Consider the following 8,908-nt stretch of genomic DNA (forward strand, 5'->3'; position numbering starts at 1 on the left):
ACTTTACTTCAAGAACCTGTGTTTAGTTTTGTTATTTTCTTGAATTCGACGTTCAGTTGTTTAGTTCTGGAATTTGTGTTGTTATCATGTGATTTTTCTTTAACATACTTGACCGATTGTCGAATTGCTATGTTTTAAGAGCTTTACTTAGGTCGTTGCGTGCATACTCATTATTTGTCTCGATGAGAGTTTACGAAGGGTGTTCTCGTCGATTGATTAGTGCAGAAAGTTTACTTAGAGCATTTCCTAAACTTGCGATTTTGGTGCAATGAGAGTTCATGAAGAACGTTTCTCATCGATCGATTAGAGCTAAGAGCTCACTTAGAACATTCTCTAGTCTTGTGATTTTGATGCAACAAGAGTTTACAAAGAATGTTCCTCGCTGATTGGTTAAAGGTAGGAGTTCACTTAGACCGTTCCCTAGTCTTGCGATTTTGATGCAATGGGAGTTCACGAAGAACGTTCATCGCTGATCGGTCAAAGCTAAAAGTTCACTAAGAATGTTCCCTAGTCTTGCGATTTTGATGCAATTATGATTGTTGGGTTAAGTGACTAGCATAAAGAAGTGGTTAGAAACTTTTGATTTCATTAATCATCGTAATGCTTTACATTAAGCTTCTACTATAATAAAATTTGAGATGAGACGCATTCCACGTGTTGGGGAGTAATTTCTCCTTCGAGTATTCGAGTTGATATGCTCAATTCTTCAAATCTTCAATGACTCTGTATGGGCCCTACCAGTTTGCAGCGAACTTCCCATGTTTGTGGTTTCTTCTAGATTCGCACATCTTTCTCCGTACTAATTCTTCCTCCAAGAAGCTTCGTGATTTAACCTTGGTGTTATATCTCTTGGCGACCATTCTTTTTTAGGCTTCCATTCGTACTACTACCGCCTTCCTTCTCTCTGGTAGGGTGTCAAGTTCTGATCTTAGTTGAATTCCATTGAGCCACAAGTCTCCAAACTGCCTCCTAATAGAGGGTTTGCCTACTTCGACCGAAAGAATAACATTTGTTTCATATGTAAGGATGAAAGGGCTTTCGCCGGTTGTACCATGTGGTGAGCAACGGTATTCCCATAAGACTTCTAGATCCACCCACCATTCTTTTAGGTCCCCTAAGCGATGCTTTAACTTGGGCATGATGGTCTTGTTGACCTCTTCAACTTGACCATTCGTTTAAGGGTGCTCCACCGAGCTGGTTACGTGTTTTATGCCTAAGTTTTTTTAAACTCGACCAGCTTTTTGCTAATAAACTATCACCTGTTTTCAGTAATCATTGTGCGGGGAAGATCAAAGCGAAAAATGATCTTCCAAATGAATTTCTGAACCTGTTGGGTAGTGATGGTGGCTAGAGGTTTGGCTTCCACCCACTTAATGAAATAGTCTATGGCCACCAAATGGAATTTCTTCTAGGTTCTCCCGATCAGGAATGGACCCACAATGTCCATCTCCTACTGCATGAATGACCAGGTGGAAACAATGTTGTGCAACTCAACGGATGGTTTATTAATGTTGTTGCCATGCTCCCGACAACTTTTGCACTTCTTGACGAATGCGTTGTAGTCTTTCTCTAAAAGTTGGCCACTAATAGCGGACACATAGGGTACTAGCCTTTAGTGTGCATCATTTGATATGCAAATCACAAATCTCGTTATACAATTCTCTTAGGACGTAATCAACTTCGTCACTTGAAATGCATTTCCATAGAAGAGTAGAAAAGCCTTCCCTGAAGAGTTCATCCCGACAATAACATATCGGATAATCCTTTTCGAGTATGTTGGGTTTATAGCGTCTCCACTCTCCTAATTTTTCAACAGTCGGCTGAGTCAGTGACCGTCGAGACCAACATACACTTGACTGTAGGCTTTGCCAAGATTTGCTTTATGACAAAGGTTGTCCCTTCTCCTTACCGCTTGACAGTTTAGAGGACGTTTGCCCGTGCGTTTTGCTTCCTCGAGATGTGTTTGACCTTCGTCACCTTCAAGCTTTTCATTAACTCGTTGGCCTTATGGAAGTATTGTAGAAGTTGATTGTCTTTGATCTAAAATTCGCCATTCGTTTGCCCCACCACCAATTGGGAGTGCGTTCGACATTCCAAGACCTTAACTCTAAGGTCTCTAGCCAATGTAAGCTCAACCACTAGGGCTCGTACTCGACTTATTTATTACTGATCTTGAACTTACATACCAACGATTGCTCTATGACCACACTATGCGATCCTTCGAGCACTGCCCCTACTCCTCCACTTCGCATATTTGATTATCCATCGACATACAACCTCCACGATCGAGCGGAGTTCTCGACTTCAGAGAGTAGTTCTACAGCAAAATCTGTCAAGTGTTGTCCATGTACAAAAACACGTGGCTCGAAGCATAAGCCAAACTCAGAGAACTCCACTGCCAACTTACAATCCTTTCTGCTAGGTCAGGTTTCCTTAAAATCTTTGCTATCAGGTGGTCAGTTCGGACGACCAATTGATGGCTTTGAGAATATAGTCCTAAACATCAAGCGGCGGTTAATAAGGCTAGTGCCACTTTCTCGCTTTGCTGCTATGATGTCTTTGGGTCCTATAAAACTTAGTTGATGAAGTATTTTATTGAACATATATCCAATTTGTGAGAGTATTCGTCTAATGACTTATAAGCAATCATACTGATTGCAAATTCTGAAGAGAATTCAAACACTTGTTCTATTAACTTAGTAGAGTTAAGGATTACTAGGCTGCATATCAGGGGATACCGGGATTGTCTATTGGAAACTAGAAGTGGGTGAAACTCAACTAGTTAGGGTAACAAGAGTTATTCGTTGACTAGGCATACCAAGAGTGGTGAAGAATATTGCACAACTAGGAGTGGATGAAACTCAACTAGGCAACATATCAAGGCATACCAGCATTGCTTAGGGATACCAGGAGTGGTGAGAATACTCTGTTGTAATCTTATTGAAGATTATAAGGGAGCCCTCTAAGGTTAGAGGAGATTGGACATAACTCAGTTGCAGTAAACCAATATAAAAATATTTATGCATTTACTATTTCATTCTTTCTTGATGCTTCTCTTATAAAAACTTTGTTTCAAATATAAGAGCTTCCTATATTAAACATCTATTTATTAAAGATGAAGTTTCACTGAAACATTGCAGTGAATATTCTTAATAGCACTTGAAAATAATTTATCGTTTAAGCTAATCGTAAGGTCGAGGGTTTAACAACTTACGTAAAAATATTTATACTCGATGAAAGGGCTATATTAGATAGGTTGCGAAAAAGTTTTTCATTAACATTATTTAACTCCCCCCCCCCCCTAAATACTTCTGGTTCACCACTATTTATAGACATGGTGGACCACTAGGCGAATTGCTCTTAACCGTTAGATCTCACATATCCAACGATCTACAACACGTGATGGTTACTTTCCCCAAGCGTGGGAAATTCAAATCTGTCACCTATTTATTAACCAACGGTAATTACCTCCCTTTTTCAAACACTTCATTAATCTCAATCGGTGCATGGTAACAGAACATCACCCAACCTAGTGCAATTCTTCAAAGGAATCATTAATCCCTTCGCCTTTCAAGATAGACTCTTGGGAGCCATGTATATTGTATCACCATAAGGTCATATCCACGTGATGGACCATATGACCATATCTACGTCAAAGTCTGAACGATCACTCCAACAAGAGATTAGTACCATTAATCATTAGCTTAATAAAACAAAACAAGATTACCAATGATTAAGTTGAAATTAGGCCCTCATTAATTTGAAGCTTACTATGAAAACTATAAATACAAGTTTGAAATAAAGATGTAGGTGATTCACATTTATGACATATTAATTGTTACAATTGTCGACTTTGACATCAATATTAATTGTTACAATTGTTGAACACTAATTTTGACATCAAAGTATCTTTTGCAATTAACCTCCCAACACAACCAAACAAAATAAAAAAGAAACAACAACTCTTACAAAAAATTGGATGAAAAGAGTTTGAAGAATTGTGAACCTCGACTACACAAACCACAATATATATATATATATATATATATATATATATATATATATATATATATATATATATATATATATATATATAATCTTATAATTTAAAACAGAATTTTGTTTTACATGCGCACTACAATAATCTTATATTAAATATATTGTTACTTGATAAGTAAGTTTTTTTATTTTTATTTTATATTTTTTTATAAAATTTAAAATAACTATATTTTTATTTTTAAAACACTTAAAAATAAATATTTAAAACTTTCCTAAAGTATATAAAATTTGATTTCAATTTATTTATAACATTTTTTATTTATATTTATCTAAAATTTTAAATTATTCATTTTAATTCCTAATATTTATTCTAAAATAAATATGAAGGACATTTATTTTAAAATCATAACTCTTTTATTCTGGATGACACATTTATATTACAATATTATTTATAACTTGGAATATTAATCTCCATTTAGTACATACAAGTTTGAATATGCACATCCTATTTTATATTTAATAGGTATAAAGTTTATATCTAATTTTTATTCATATGGGGTATGGGTAATGAGTTTATCTTGCATCTATATTCATTACCAAATCTTAATTAAATTATATGTTTTTTCAAAAAAATTCAAGTAACATAAAAAGAAATATAATATTGTAAAAAATTTAACATTAAAACATACACATATTATTTTTTTTCAATATCAAATGAAGAATTATAATTACATAAATATCTAGAGTGTCAAATAATAATTGCATAAATATCATAATAGAGTATAATATAGCACTTGCATAGTTGTCATATGTTCTTATGTGCTAAGAGAAAAACAGTGATTAAAAATGAATAAAAGTCATGAAATCTGTTTCCCATAAATAATTTAATTTGATGAAATTGTAGTTTTTATTCTCTGAAATGCAATACACAATTAAATGAAATTGTATACTGAACAAAAATATGTAATCTAGCCAAGGGGGGCAATATTTTAGACATATGAGCAAACTGGTGGAAATAGATTGAGTCAGCGAGAGAATGAAATATGGTATAAAAAGAAGTATTTTTTAAATCAAATAAAATTAAGTGTCAAAAAGAATACATAATTAAGTGTCAAATAAATTAAATCAAAGACTCTCACTAAAAAAATCATTTTGTTGAGGAGACAGATAAAAGGAACCAAAATAAAAAAACTTAATGTTAGAGGTCTAATGATCTAGTAGCATGTCATTTGTATGTTTCTAATGGTTGACTTAGAATAGGAATCCAACGTGTCATGCATAAACTAAAATTAATAATCATTTACCTACGTCTATAAATGAAAACGTATTTAAGGTTGCATGGATGTACACAATGTATTACAATATACTATAAATTTGTTTGTAACTTTACTATAATTAGTAATGATGTATATGGCATTACCACTTTAATCATTATAAGCTAGAGCTACTTTAAGCTTTTATGTATTTTAAAATCTTCTGTTTGCTTTGCCTTTAATCTTTTTACATCGTTGCATATATATTTTTAGCTCCTTTGATCATTTACATTTCAATTCCGATTATTTTGTTGCTTCTTATTTTTCAAATTTACATTTGTAAAAATCTTTACTTTTCTTCATTAAAATTTGCATGAATTTGTTTAATAATACCGCTTTTCTCAATCAAATTATATTAATTAGCTACTATTTCTTTATATATCTAGTTTTAAATTGTCACTATTTTAAAACACTAATGCAGAACACTAATTGAAAAAAAAAGTTATAACATGGATTATTTTAGACATTATATTTTAGTTCTATAATTAAAGCATATTTAGGTAAAATAAAAATGATGACTTTTTTATTTCGGTTATCAATTAAAATATAAAGATTCTTATGAATGCTTCAACTTCTTAATATCGAAATTTAAACTCTTTCTGATTTTAAAAAAATTATTTAATTTTAAAGGTATTTAGTCTCGGTTCTTATAACTAAAGTCTAATGTAAGTTTTTATTTAATATTTGTTTTTCTTTTTACGTATTAAACTTGCACAAAATACTATAAAATCAACAGAAAAATAACACATTATATTTATCATACATAGAATAAGACAGAATCTAGATACAAAAATATGTTATCCTTACAACAAGTAAATGTGTTAAACACTAATACAACATATATCAAACATAAAAAATATACATTAAACATAAAAAAACATGCTTTAACATAAATATATAAAAAATTAAAAACATATTTATAAAAATTAAAATTTTTCATGAACCTAGGAGTACAAAACAAGTTGGAACTAGAAGCCTCACAAATCTTTGAAGTACCAAGTGATAAATTGCATCTAGTCGTGAAGAACTTGAACAAAAAATAGTTACATTAGCCTTTCAAATAAAAAAAAAACTTAGCAAATCTTTCTCTCTCGCGATTTGAAAATGGAACCATAGTGGAAGTTATGGAGTTTGGGACGTGGAAGGGACGGGAAGAAAGGAGAATGAAGGAGTAGTAGCACTGGCCAAACGACAACATGATAGCATTTGACCACAAAAATAGTGGAGGATGGTGACAAAGTGACATTCGTAGAGAACCAAAACAATGTAGAAAGATAGCAAGCAGTGATGCTTTCGTAAAAAATAATGTCAGACATCACTTTATGATTCAGTTATAATAAAAATTGAATCTAAATCCTCTCGTTTAGATAAAATAATTAAAAAAAAATCAAAATTTTCGAGCACAGATGTTGTGTAGGTTCAATATACACTCATATCCATAAATCTCCACACTAGTAAGATATTGTCCGCTTTGGGCCAAACCCTCATGGATTTACTTTTGGTACCAGTTCAAAAGGCCTATTACCAAGGGAAGTATCTTATGTGTATATAAACTCATGTCTATTTCGTATTTTATCTTATGCGGGACTTTGTTTGTACCCAACACCATTTGGCCTTAGTTCCTTAAAAATCAAAGTAGAAAAGGATATTTAAGTTTAGTTATTGAATAATTGAAGTCAAATCCTCTTGCTCAGATAAATTAATTAAAATAATAACAAAAATTTTGAAAATTTTCATGCATCTTTCAACGTCGATTGTTAAGGAATGGAAGCAGAAAATAATGTATGGATCTGATTATAGTATAACTGAAGCAAATACCCTCGCTCATATAAAATGATTAAATTAATAGTGAAAATTTTGAAAATTTTCGCGCATCTTTTGGTATCGATTACTAAGGAACCAAAATAGAAAGTTATGTATGGTTTTGATTCATTTGCGTCTTTATATGCTTCATTTTCCTTAAAATCAAAGCATATCACGCAATTTAAAAAATGAAAATTTCACTAGTGCAACAAATATTAAAATTGTTATAACAAATTATAAAATAATGTAAATGGTATAATTTTTAGCTATTTTTTCAACCAAACTGACAGAATCATAATCATAAATATAAGTTTTATTGTTATAATTGCCAAAATTATATTTTTTTTCTTTTAAATTTTGAAATATTCAAATCACTAATACAAAAATAGTTTTCCTCGTCATCGATTAATGATGTTTAACAAGTCATCGTCATAAAAGATAGTGTGATGACAATTTTTCAATTTCAATTAACTTCTTAGTGACAGTTATTTTAAAAACCATCATTAGCATGATTATAAATATTACTATAATTAAAAGTGGAGTGGACAAGAAATGATGATGACTATAAAATATTCGTAAATAAAGGAATGAGCTATAAAAAAGCTTACGGTTATATGCATGGAACTATCGTTGATTGTCCTACACTTTCACAAAAAGAAGTGTGATCTTCTTCCCTTATGCGACCTATTTTCTTCTCTGTGTTTACTCTTGCCCCTCGTGAGCTTACTCTAATTATTACCCCACTTATTCCTATCAAACGCACAAACTTTGTTGCTGCTACGCTCCATGTGAACACCATTTATGAACCTTTACACAAACCTCCGTGCAAACCTTCACGAACCTCCATAACCTACAAACCTCCGTGTAGTCTACGAAGCTCTTATGCATCGTATAAACCTTTGTGTCGACCACGTGAATTTCCACATCGTTCTCCCTGCACTGATAGCTTTTTACAACATCGAACCTCCGCGAGCAAACCACACAAACCCCTCTCATCCTTCGTGAGCAGCCACGATTAACTAACACAACATTCGTGAGCAGTATTCTCCACCCACGCTACCATTGCTCCACGAGTGCCATTGTTCTTCTTGCTCCAAGGCTCCCTTGTGTTGCCCCTCTTATCTTCCACATTGTAGTTATCGCTACACTACATTGCATTTTTTCTTAAGTTTATTACATTTTTTATGGTCTAGGGTAGTTTTTTTTATGTATTTATTTCCTTTATTTTATTTAAATACTATTTGTTATTTGTATATTATATAGTTAAGTTTAGTAATTTAGAATATGAGTAAGTTATATTCTATTTAGTAATTTATAATATGTGATGAAGTATTGAAAGTATGGTAACGTGTTGGTATTGAATTTGAAGGTGTCTAACCTTTGACTAATATTGTTAGACTTTGGGAAAGTTATTTTTAATTTGTTATGTTACAATTTTTATAGGACGCGCATTGAGTGATCCTTAGTTTTCCATTTGGGATTTACTACATCGATTTGGCTAGTACTTCTCGAATTTTGAGCAATCTAAACTTTATTTAAATTTAATAGAGGTTGTACTAACAATATAATTGAATTGAATCTTAAATCGTCTAGTGGGACAGTTTGAGAAGAGTAATCACTTTTTATTAGTTGATTAGTACATAACTTATAATGTACATTTCATATATTTCACTTAATTTTGGCTCATTGCATTTTGTTGATCTTCAGGTGCACATTTAATTGTGGAGATCTAGTGTCACTACTTTCATTTTGTGTCACCTGAAGATTAATGTGAAATTCAATTAAATTGTTTT

Source organism: Vigna umbellata, chromosome 8, assembly GCF_029865625.1.
Source record: "Vigna umbellata cultivar VRB3 chromosome 8, Vumbellata_1.0, whole genome shotgun sequence".
NCBI lineage: Eukaryota > Viridiplantae > Streptophyta > Magnoliopsida > Fabales > Fabaceae > Vigna > Vigna umbellata.